This window comes from Netta rufina (genome assembly GCF_964035555.1).
Source record: "Netta rufina genome assembly, chromosome: 7".
Taxonomy (NCBI): Eukaryota; Metazoa; Chordata; class Aves; order Anseriformes; family Anatidae; genus Netta; species Netta rufina.
Window position 1 is genome coordinate 12,332,188 of NC_140130.1, and position 13,295 is coordinate 12,345,482.

The 13,295-nt window shown below is 41.9% G+C and overlaps 1 protein-coding gene across 1 annotated transcript in view; it reads right to left on the reverse strand.

Moving 5' to 3' along the window:
• Positions 1 to 7,779, reverse strand: part of ANXA11 (annexin A11) — a 28,690-nt gene extending 20,911 nt beyond the window's left edge. Inside the window, exon 1 of the mRNA XM_084289783.1 lies at positions 7,565 to 7,779. The gene's annotated coding sequence lies outside the window, so the exon portion shown is untranslated. The remainder of the gene's footprint in view (positions 1 to 7,564) is intronic.
• Positions 7,780 to 13,295: the final 5,516 nt, after the last annotated feature.

Consider the following 13,295-nt stretch of genomic DNA (forward strand, 5'->3'; position numbering starts at 1 on the left):
GCAGTAAAGCTGAAGTTGAGAAAGCCAACCTCATTAGCACCCAGAAAAAAAATGTTACTATACATGAAAAAGGTCTCTTCGCTTCTTTTGAACGCTATATTTATCCAAGTCTTTTCACAGGAAATTTTTTCCATATGGGTTTGATTCCAGGCAAACTAGATCCACAAACACACCAACTGCTCGCATTCAAGAACTTCCATGATCACCACCTCTTCTGTACGTCATCACGTCTCCGCTGGCCATTTCTCTAACTTAGCAAATATTTACCCCTCTAAGTTAACTTACCTGACCACTCCCACAACCTTGCTTCCTTTTCATCTTTTGAACCCACCTTCTCAACTTCTATGCTGCTACATCCATGGCATCTTCCTAGAACTGTCAGTGAAGTGGGACACCTGCCTGACACCTGACAATAAAGCGGTGACGCAGGACAGGGAAAAGAGGATTCAGAAGACCACTCTGTAATACAAATACTGCGTGGGAGGATACAGGAACAGCAAGTTCTGTGTTTACTCAGCCATAAAAGAAGCAGTGCACAAGAGGGAAAAAAGAGTACAAAACCAACCCACAAACAGAAAAAGGGAGCACCTTGAAGAAAACATAGAACAAATACTGTTACAATCATCTCCTCGCCCCCGGTGTTCATCCTTAAAGTAACACCTACAAACTCTAAATAAAGATCTTAGGTTGTACTGCTGCAGTGGATACTGCTATCTCACCTCATGGTGCAAGACAACTGCTCAGGCTCCAGAGTATTTTCGTGCTTGTTTTGCAAAGGAAGGGGGGAACAGAGCTCTTTCTAAGACACAAAATCTGTCATACATTTTCCAAAAGAATTTTTAAAACAAGTTCCTGTAAGCCACAGCACAGCAGAAAAGGCCTACAAATGGATTTCTGTGACTTATTTAGTGGCTGTTGTTCAGTCTCCAACAATGCCAAGTTCCAATAATTTGAGGGCAAAAACTGTGAAAATATCATGGCCTATATTTGTCCCAAATAACTTGCTTAATTACAACTGGTGTTCCCTGGGAACACTGAGTAAAGGTGAACCCTTGGCCTTTTCCTTTTCCAGGTTAATTACCAGGATGTAGTACAAAAGGCTGCCTAAAGCTATAAATTACAGAACTCCTCTGTGCAAACCTACTCAGAACCTAATCCTTGACTATGAAATCAACAGAATTGGACACCTTACAGTATGCTGTGGATTTTCATCACAGGTCATCTAGGGCATCCACCACTATGCTTTTGTGAAACAAGGACAAGTCACAGTCAGCATCACATTAGCTACCTGCCATTGCCCTATTGCAGTCTAAGCAAGATTTATCTTGGACTTGCTTACCCGCTGCAGCACAGCAGTTGTTCTCTCCTACACCAGCTCTAATGTTCTTCATCCATCCTGTCAGATAAAGAGCCCTGCAACATGGCTTTCTCTGAACTCTTCTGCACGTGACTCCCTGACTAGCTTTTCAGGCATTTCCAATCTGTTTAAAGAATCTGGTAACAGCATTGGTTTGCCTTCCAAAAAGATTTAATGTAGTTGAGCTCATCTCAGCCAAAACTCTAGAAACCTCTTACACAGAACATACAACCCATACTTTGTTTTTATGACCCTTTTCCAGTTTTCACCCAAAATGCATATTTGAAGAGTACTAACACTTCATCCATTCCCTACAAAAATACATTACTTTAAAAAATAAACCAACACCCACAACTCTAAATTGATGGCAAAATGTAAAATGAACTCCAAAAAGGTGTCTTTTTAAAACTATAAATATGAACTGTTTGCTAGTATTACAAGTCAGGAGCACTGCTGTTTTTGATTGTTTATCTATTTCAATAGCATTACTATAAATAGCACTGTAAAGACACTTCCTTTCATGAAAAACTACCTTTTTTGATCTGCTGCAGCAAACAGAGTGGGAAAAACAAACAACAGAGAAGGCAGCACTGACAAGCATTGGTCAAAAAAAGGTAGAGCAAAGATAGATGCTACGTCCAACAAAGCAAATCTGAATGGAAAGAGAGACCCATAAGCCACAGCAAAGCTGTACAAATGTTAATTAAGAACATTCATGTGACTGATAATTTTCAGTTATTAGTTACGTGTAAGAAGCACGAAGCACAGCATTACAGCCTTACACTACCAGGAGATTCTGACGTGACTGTCACCAATTCTAGACAAAAGTGCAAATATATGCACTGCAACTAAACCTCTTGCAATGAGAAGTTAAAATGTAAAACCAAAGCTCACAACTGAAATTACATGTAAGATTAACCTGTTTCAAATCTTTTGTACTGTTTAACACTACTTAAAGGGTCATCTAAACAGCACTAGAAATGCTTTTCCATGCAACAGGAAAGAATGAGAATATATGACCAAAATAAGATTCTTCAAGACAGTGAAACAGTTGCGTTGATGGTACCTGCACCAGTACAGATTTTCTATTTCACAGATCATAATTTAGGTAAGAAGGGATCTCTGAGTTCACACAGTCATAGAATCACAGAATGGTTGAGGTCCCCCAAGTACACTTCCTCAACAACTCAAGAGCCATATCCTTCACAAAGAGTCAAAATTTCAATGGGCAAGTAGTTCAACTTCATATTCTAGCTGCTGGCACAACCAGGCCTGTCCACGATGTCAGCGTAACACCTGCCTTCATCTTTGGGGTCCAAAGAACAGACAACGGGGGAGAGAGAAAAGGTAGCATACCTTGCATCATCATGAAGGTCACACTTAAGTAGTTAAGCACTTATTCCCTTAGCATGTTGTCTGATATTTTTCTAGGAAAATCATATGCATCCTTGGGTTTTCTTACCAGTCTCTATATACATACTCAAGACAAAACCCAAAGAACTTGAGTTATTTCCAGATCAACTTCATTTTGGCCTCCCGCTCTGCCTCGAACCAAGCATTTTCTTTTGCAGCACTCTCTTCCAGTGTTCTCTTTGGAATATTTACAGTGCAGTCAGTCAAAACACATGTGATAATACAGATATCACAACACCATCCTCAAAACACAACAAAACAGGAATACCAAAATAGGATTACAAGATGTTTGAAGAAATAACAGAATGAGGTTCTATTTCAAAGTCATAACCTGCCATATAAGATAATTTCTTGCAAGAACAGTCATGCTATAAATAGTTATGTTCTCAACTGACTAATGCCTCAAGGATTTATACTCATCTATTTTAAGTTTTACCATGCAAGATAAACTTTTGCATCTTCAGTGAAAGCCAGAATAGATAAATACTAATTATTCCATTTCACGAAGTACACTCTGCAGGAAAGCCATCAGAACTAAAGCAATAGTGTAGTATTTAATACACTAAAGCAGTTACCAGAAAAACAGTTAACTGTTCATCTCTTGCCACTGATGTGTAATTAGCTGCTGTGTGCAAGACCGAAGTGCACAGCCAGGAGCAGCCCTGCTATAAAAGCCTAGGGCTCCGTGCTCTTCAGAGGCAACAGAAACAAAAGGAAGAATCAAGTTTTCCACTATGTCCTCTGCCAACACTTCCTGCATTTTCATTGTCTAGGCTGCAAAAGAAGTCAAATAACAACACTGAGCTTTTAAAGGGACAGCTCCTCAAAGAAAAGCATGCTTATGAGACCTGCAAGGGACATTTGTTAAAAGCTGCACACGTGAGACCTGCACTGCGTACCAAACGCCTGTGCTCTGCACCAGGCTGGTTGACCTTGGGATTCCCCCACCTCAAAAACTGCAAGCTACGAGTTTGCAAACATATCAACTTTTCCCTAAAGGTGACTGCTTTTATGCTTTCTAGACATTGAAGGGCATACACACAGAGGTGTCCGGAAACATTTGGTAAATTATCACTCATCTCAGTGAGCAAGTGGGCATGCTTGGTTTATTTCTGACCAGGAAGAGCTACTGATTTTCAGCTGATCAGTTTCTCTGTACAAGAATTGACATATTCAAGAAAGAACCAACTTGATATAAAAGACCAGAAACCTGGATATTTCACAACAGCCTTAAAAAGTAAATGCCTTATGGTAAAGGACTGACACACATTTCACACGCGTATAGGAGTTTCCTCCACCAAGGACGAGTGCCCCGGCATGGGCGCAGCACCAGCCCGCAGAGGACGAGCAGAGCCTCCTCCTGGGCTGGCTGGGGCTCTGGTGGCCACCGTGGGCTCTGCACAAAGCCAAGCTGGGTCTGGAAGCAGCACACAGATGTCACTGACAGCACAACCATTACATTTTTTTAAGGGCTCTTTATATGTAGCCTCCTCTTCAACAATTATGCTTTTAACCTTCCCTATAACCAAATAAGCCAGTATCTTCTTCCTGAAACAACCAATGCATCAAGAAAAAGAGGAAGCAACGTCTGGGCAGGCCTTCTTTCCATTTCTTCGTATATCTGTTCTTAGGAAGAGCAGTTGCTGCCCATCAGATAGTACCATGATCCTACTCTGCGCAATGAACAGCTGGGCTGTGGGGTTCTGTGGGTTTTTGGTTTTGAGAACAAGCACACAAAGCCTATTCAGTCTGAGCTCCTTTGATCTGATGATTAGCACTGGTCCAGACTCAGCATCTGGGACAGCTGAGTAGTATGGACACAGTTCTGCATATCACACACAAAAAACAAAAAAAAGCTGCTAAGCACAGTCAGGACTGGCTGCCTGGTCATCACACCCAGTTAATATTTTTTCGAAAGATCCCAGCAAGCCTCCACTCTGACCCACAACTGACTCTGCGTCTGCCCCAACCTCACATCAAGATCTACCTTCACATCAAGGTTTTGTAGTGGGCTTCGATAAGATCTGGAACAAATGTGAAGCAACAACAGAAGTAGTGCACTGTAAATATTTACTGCTGCTGTTTGGTTTGTTTATCTGTCATCTGCAGCAGGTATAGCATTATGTTCTTACCAACTCAGGGAACTGCCTGAAGGAAGTTCAGCTTTTACACCACTGCGCAATGATGAGGACGAGGACAAAACATTCACCCATGCCCAAGTGGGCAAATTAAAATCACAATAGCAATATTTAAAGTTTACAGTTTAAAACTAAGTAAAACTGAAACAAACAAATGTAACCCCCCAAAACAAACAAACAAAAAAAAACAACAAGCAAAACAAAACAAAACAACACCCACAGATCCATTCAAAGAGGAGGCCATGTAAAACATTTACCTATCTTCTGAAAAAAAAAAAAAAAAAAAAAAGATAGTTAAACCTGGGTGTTTAAGACTGTGGCTTAGAAAAATGACGAGCTCTTAAACACTGCTACCTTTTGGGGAAACTTTCTCCAACTCTCTGGAAGTTGTTACTCATTGTTACTCCAGGTTATTCAAGCCTGGCACCAAACACAGTTCTAGACTAAGGGGTCCCAGGCTGAGTGAGTTTCTGGCAGATCACTCTTCCTGGGGCTGAACAAATGGCAAAGACAGGTTAAAAAGCTGCTCCAAAGACAGCCCTCAGCTGCCCCTGAGCACTCTTGGGCCACCAAGTTCAGCACTGGATTGCGCCTCCTCCCCTTCTAAATTTGGGTATTTTAATATGCAAATATAATTGCTTTCAAGTAACTGGCAACAGCAATAGGAAAGGAACCACCTCTGTTTCAGCACACTGCAACAATTTAAGTTGCAAATTGGTGGAAGTGTCACTCACTCGAGCATCAACATGCAGTCTTCTGTGTTTTTTTTTTTTGTTGTTTGTTTTGATTCTCAATATGCTTTTGCTGCTTCTGTAATGACAGAGCCTTGATAAAAAAAAATAATGAAATTTTCAGAAAAAAAGCACTGCTATTTCTGTAGTCACCATAAAAGCACCTGCTCTTTTTGAGTACATCTCTGCTTTAACAATAGCTTCCTTTCTTAACTCCTACAACATTACCACATCTCATTGGATCTTGGCTCTGAATAATGCAATAATATTTAACAGACCCTCTACATGCTCTATCTTTTGAAACCTGCTAGAGCTCTAGGAAACACCATCCTGTAGGCTTCAAATCAGACAAAATCCTTGGCTTGCCATTTTGTAAGCAAATGAGCAGATGATTTATTCTGAATTATTTAATATTAGTCTTCAAAATGTTTTTTTCTTTTATATACTGCCTTGCCTATATAACTCTATATGACATCCCCATCCCATATTTTTTTTTAATTTTTATTCGCATTGCACAGAATTTTCACTCTGATAATTCAGAAGTTCTAGAGACTATAAAAAAACAAGCTCAAGAAGTGACGTAGGACATGAATTATTGTGATAACTAGGATGGGAATCCTAAGTTCAGATTCACAGAGATATTTTGTCTGCTGATGTCATTCCAAGGTCAGACAAGATAAACTCACTTAAATATCATTGTTGACATAGATACAAAATCATTAGGCCCTTCAAACCATGCTGAATCTGCGTAGGCCCTCTATTACATATGTTTTTTTGTTTGTTTGTTTAAGTGCCTGGAGGCAGGGAAAAGTAACAGAAGTAGCCACAAAAGCACTTTCAGGAAGGTGAGCACCCACAGAACTGCCACAGGGACCTGGGCAAGGCTGGGATAAACACCCAATGCAAATTATCTGGTGCATCACTCAGAAGAGAGTGGTCCATGTGACTTTTAGAGCAGTTCCAAAGACAGGAAATTACAGCAATAGCTAAGCTGTGGCAGTTTGTGAACTCGAATCTCAACTAGTGCTGCATTTCTGGCGTTATCACATGTGCTCCAGCAGACCACAGACTCATCCTACAGCAAGTATCATGTGCTGGTGAGGTGGGAGAGAGGTCGAGGAGCGAACCCCCCACCTCCCACAGCAACCGTCCTTTCAGATGGATGCAAGAAAAATCTCAGTAACCAGTTCCTTCATTTAAAACATTCAGCAGCGGCTGTTCCCCTGCTGTCAACCTGCTTCCTGCTTTCTTCTCCTTCACGTCAGCCAGCCTGTGTCAGCACGCCTGTCCTCATTCTTTCCTCAGCCGCTTCCAGCTCTCCTGCCACTCCCTCCTGCAGCAGATGTGCCCCTGAGCCGTTCCTCCTCCTCCGGAAAAGACTTCCAGGAACTCCCAGGAACCTGACTGAGGGGGAAAATACCCCAGTATACAATGGTATGCTACACTCCCTGCTGCCCAGCCTGCCTTTCTGCAGAAAGGGCTTGACAGTGCTCCAGACCTCTTCTTTTCTGAATATGGAGACGTTTCTGCTGTGTTTTTTTTTTTTTTTTTTTTGTTTTTTTTTTTTTTTTTTTTTGGTGTCACCAACGATTAAGATCTAGCACGAGCTGAACAGTTCCGGTATTAAGACACTTCAAGGCCACACAGTGTAACTCAAAGTAACGCACGTTGCAAGCAGCTTTCAGGAGGAGACACTCGGCTAGGAAAGGGCGGCACGGCTCCCCCGACAGTGCCATGTCGGCTTCTCCCCCACCGCACGCACCGAAACCAGAAGCTGACAACAAACCAACCCCGGCGCTACGCGGGGACCAGCGCCCCCCGGCAACCCGGCAGCGCTCCCCCAGCCCCGGGCGGGCTCGGGCCGTGCCGCCGGCCCCCGCGGTGTCCCCCCGGCCCCCCGCCACCCCTCTGCCCCCGGCTCCTACCGCGGGTCCCGGAGCGGCTCGGGTCGCGCTGCGAGGCGGTGGCGGTGGCGCAGGGCAGCGGCTGCAGGCGGTGCCGGGCTCCTCCCGCCCGCCCCGCCTCGGGCCGGGCCGGGGGCGGGCAGCGGCCGCTTGGGGCCGGGCGCTACGCAGCGGCCTCTGAGGGGGGCCGCCTGCCCCGGGCAGGGCCCGGGATCTTGTTTAGAACTCCGGGGTTTCAGCCTTCTGTGGAAAAAGAGTTACAAATAAATAAAAGTGAAATAAAAGGGGAGGGCGTTGGCTTCTAAGGGTTGTTTACAGGCGTGCGTGAGGGGAAATGCAAGCAGAGTGCCTGCTTGCCTCACAGCACCGGCCGTGGCCAGGAGCCAAGGGCACGGACAAGTGCAACTTCTTAAGTCTTCATTTTTATTTTAAAAAGACCAACGTGCGGTATTTATGACGGGAAGCATTTCCTAGGGAGCCTCAGCTGCTCCTGCGTTAAAAATAAGCTGGTGAGTTGCACCAAACAGGCCTGACCAAAAGGCGATTTGCAGCGGAAATTCTGCTTCACAGAAACAGGCAGAGCTCAGCTCCACCCTGGGCTTTCCCTTGCAGTGAGTCATCTCCCGAACAGCCAGCCCCGTGCCACTGAGGCGGCCAAACCGAAGCAAGGAAGTTGTGCTCAAGTCCAGGGGGGAAGCGCTCGGCCTCACATCTGACCTAAAACCAGGAACTGGCTGCTTCAGAGGGGAGCTCCGCGGGGAGGCCTGAAAACAAGCAGCACGCCCGTCTCAGCGCTCTCACAACATACACTAACATTAAGCTCACCTACAAAGTTCTCCTAACGCTTCTGAAGACAACCAATATCCATTCTTATTAAAGAGATCATGGTAAAAGGCACTTAATTTCACCATTTCAAATTTGTTTTGCTATCCCAATATTCTCTTTGCCCTTAGGATGGCTGAAAATCAGTAATAGCACAGAGTTTACAAATTTTGAAACCTTCCCAGGATCCCTTCACATTGCTGAACCTTCACCTTCCTAGTATTGCATAATGCACGCTGCTGCTTCCTAACCCACCTCTGACAGTGACTTAGTGACTCGTACTTCACAGTGGGGACTACAGCACCGTGCTTTTACTTACACCAGAGAACACTTGCAAAATAATCCCACTAATGTTAGTCTTAATGCCTAAAACATTGTTTTATCTGGCTCTATAAAACATGCCACCAACACACGTTTTTCAGGAATGGTAGGAGAGAAAAAACAGTTAAACAGTCTTGTTGTATATAACATACATTTCCTTCAGTAAAATTTTACAAGAATTTTAGACAGTGAAGATTTTTCATGTTGACCTTTTTCAGTACAAGCAGTACTAGCTAAACACTTGATACACATCTTTTTTTTCCAACCCTACATGCATTCTTTAAAGATGAGTGAATTGCTCACATGGAAGCATTCAGAGAGACAAAACAAAACAATAAAAATGAAAAACAAAAAGACCTAGCGTTTTCCAATTAAATTTCTTTTGCCAAGACACTCATCAAAATAACTTTGCTCACTGAATCACAGGATTATACAACTTGCACAGGGAATAAACTCTTCTTTGCGTCTGGGATTTTTATGAACAGGGTCTCAGAACCTCCTTTTAAACACTAGATTCCTTCATATGTATGCTTTATACACAGCTATTTCATTTAGAAAACTAAACTAGTCATGACGGATGTGTTCAAACTTCTTAAAGTATACGTCCTGGTTGCATGGGTGGAAGCTACAGTCAAAGCATTTCTGTAGCAAAGCATCTCTCCTGGGCTTTAAAGCTAGCCAAGAAAGGAAGGAAAGCAGATCAGAAGACAGAAGAAATCCACTCTTACGTGAGATTTTGTCACTGATCATCTTAAGCAGTAATGGTGTGATAGCCCTGTTTCTCCAAGCTCTAAACTGAGATGGCAGTCGCAGCTTTGTGCTCTTGCGCGTGGTCACCCACAAGCTCTTTTCAGTGGAGGGGCTGTGTTTCTCTCCTACATACAGCTTCAAAATACCATTGTGGCCAATCACTGAAATAAAACAGCTGGTGGAACTAAAGAAGAAAATGAATTTTCTTTTTCCTCATCAAAATTTTAGCTAGCAGTGCAGAGGCCCAGGCTCTACCTCTGGGAAAAAAACAAAGTAGTTCAATACAGGTGAACATCTCAATTTAAGAGTGGCTTACTGTTATTTAGCATAAACTATAAATTTATTCCTAGCAGATCTTAAACCTGATAAAGGCATTCATGATTATTAGCCAAAACTAAACATCAGCACATGTTTTGCTGCAGTACCGTACCACATTCATTATGCAGACAGATGGAAAAATTAAGACCACAGAATAGCTCACATTCAAATAAGGCAAGGGATTATTGAGTTAACTTTCTAACTTGTGCCAGCCAAAAGGGGCCACGTTAGCTTTACCAGGAGAGTTTTGTTAACCAGAGTAATTTTGCCTGAAGCAGGTTAGGAGCAGCAGCTGCTCCCACCAGATGAGGGACAAGGGGACAGCTACAAAGGGCCAGTTCTCCTGACAGAACTTTGGGGAAAACAAAACAAAACAAACAAAAAACACACACACACAAAAAAAAAACCACGCAAAAACATATTTCTACAACTTAAGTACCATTATTTTCTCATGAAGAAAAGTCCTTTGAGCATAATGCCTAGGCTAGAGAGGATATATAAGGATGCTTGTACTGCTGCAACCAGCCTGGTATTTATTCCAGGCCTGGCTGTGCTCACTTTCAAGTCAATTGCAATGTTCCATGGATTTAACTAAGGTTCAGGTTTCAGCTCGCTTCTATGAAACCCTCTATTTATCCCGTTTCTGTGGCTCTAAGTCCCACACCTTTGATGCTACTTTCATAAACAGAAAACTAGGCTAGCTATGGCAGCATATGAAATATTTTTTCTGACAAGGAAAGCATTGTATGGAAACCTCCCTAGCAGCTGTTTTCATAAAGGGAGTGAGGCATTTGCTTAACATATTTCATTTCTGGAAATTTTTCCACAGGAATGATAACCTCTGAGTCCAGGCTATTTGGGAGCTTTGGTGGGAGCAAATCCCTCTTCCTGCAAAAGCTGTTATGGGCAGCAAATATTCTTGTCACCAAAAGAAAAAGATACTGTGGCACAGTAGCTTTGGCAACATGTTATATCAAAAAAGAATTAATCAAGTTTCATAACACCACCGTTAAAGGAAACATTTTCTTTAAAAACAGATGTTTATAATTAAGTGACGCACATTAGAGCTATTGAAAACCATTTGTAAATGGTTAGGATGCGTTCTTCCATTGTCACTGAAATAAGGGCAATTGTTAAGAGAGCCACGTGAAGCTGACAGACTGAAGCCATGACAAGTCTCTCAGTAGACCTCAGTGGGTTTTGGTTCAGGCAGTGAATTTGCACAAGTGTCTGTGAGAATATTTATAATTTTGTTAAAGTAGAGTACAGTTTTGAAGATTGGAGAACTTAAAATAGGAAGAGAGTTTCTGCTGAAATTGAGTCAGGAAGAAATCAAAACCTGAATTTGCCTGTGCATGTGCCATTGCTATGCTGTCCCATCAAAATCTTAGCCTAATCATAGTTTTTCTCATCACAAAATAAATAAATAAACAAAGTGAAAAGTGATCCAAAGGTAAGTAATATAATGCAGTCTGCTTGGAAATGTAGTCAGCACAAAACAGTAACTTTCACCTCCATAGATATCTTGATGGCATCTTAATTACAAACAGGGTCCCTGAGGAAAAAGAAGTGCTTGGGGAAAAATTTTGTTAACAATAGAAATGTTATGACTAAGGCTTCACTATTAATTCAACAACACCTTCTCTGGCTGCTGGGATTCTCCTCTGCTTCCCTCATGCCTTCAGAGCAGAAGGGGCTTCATGATAATCTGTGAGAGAGCAACACCCATGCCTCCAACTCTTGGAGGAACATGTCTCTCCATTCTTAGAGGAAGAAAGCACAAGATAGTCAAGGCCTTTGTGTTTCTAGAATAGAAGAGCAGAACTAGTGAGCCTTCGCCCCTGCTTTGTTCAACAAAAATAATTAAAACCACTGAATTTCACACAGTCCATGGCAAAAATTCAAGACAGTGAGAATCACAAGAAGAGACATATGAAATACACGTTTCATGTGGATCATATATTTTCAATGCACGCATGAAGGAATCACATGGCACAGATATAACAGTTTCAGAAATAACCAGCAGGATGTCCATGTGCAATGATAAGCACTGGTCATGTTGTTGATAAGTCCTTCATAAAGAAGTGGCTTATAGTTAAAAAAATAAAATAGAAAAAAGAATCACATCACAGAGATAATCTGTTTGGGAATATTAGTATCTTCCTTTTTCTATGGATATGTACAAGTGTATTGTCATAAGTCACACAAGTAGATATTGGGGGCATAAAATTCTAATATGTCATCCTCGTGTATTTTATGCAAAGATGAAGATCAAGCTCCATCAACATATTCTGGTAACTCCTTAGCCCGCTATTTTTTCCCTTAGATTCCTTTTAGTACCTTGTAGGTGGTTGGCTCAAACAAGTGACAGAGTGCATTCCGAAAAGTGCCAATTTTTTTAACCCCTAAATGTATAAAATATACAATTACATAAAAAACATAAAACCTTTTTGAAAGAACAGTATGTAAGTTTCTAAGTTACAGAGCTAGAATTAACTTGCACATTAAATTATTGCTTCCCTTAGAGCTTATTAAAATCAAGAAATGTTAACAGGAGCTCTTCAAAACGTCCACTTTTGTTCACCTTCAGCAGCATTACATTCGAAACTCCTACAGAGATTCACAGTATAGCTGCTGCCAAAAAGGGACAAGGTCACTCTCTCCTTTCCACCTTCACTTCCCGACATGCTTTCTTTGATCCTTGATAGATCAGCTCAGCTGTACCATGAATTCTTAGCAGGAGGGTTTGTGACACTTTTCACCTCAAAAGCACATTATGAAATTTTACTGGTAAAGTAAATACTATGTCATAATTTGACTGACTACATCTCTAGAGCAGAACGCAATTGCAGCAATTTTTCCTATGAGCTTACAAGAAGAAAAGTACACAAACATACCATATAGCACATATGCATATACATACCTCTTAAGACTGGATTTCAATCATCTCAGAAGGAAACCTGAACCTGGCCTGGAAGTGGAAAACACTCCAGCAGACAGTTCCTTATGTAGTCACAAAAGCCATACTGTGCAGCTGATAGAGGGAGGAAAACAAAAATATTTTCTGCAGTTAAAATTACAGGAGAGATACCAGCAAAAGGGATTTAATATCAAAACTGCTATTTAGCCAGGACAGAGCCCCCAAACCTTCATATGCCCCTCGAACAGAGGTTTACCTTTACTCATATTAACTAGCATTGTATTAGGATTTCAAACCAAATGTGTATGGACAATGATGCCACAACCTGGATAAGATAGTTGCAAATGGGGTCTAGTATTCTTCGTATCAGAGTAGGTGAGACTTTTCATATTAACTCAAGCACTGTCATGTTGCTTTGTGACACTGTGACTCAGTACCGATTCAAATCCAGAAGTCTTTATGGGAGAATCCACAAAATCGCAACAGTATTTCCTGCAAGCGTTGCATTTTCCTAGTGCCTCTTCCAAACTTCAGCTCCAACCTCATACTTTTCCAAGTGGGTTTGTGCCATAACAGCACACAAACCAGGATGGAGTGATGGAAACTACAATAACTCAATAG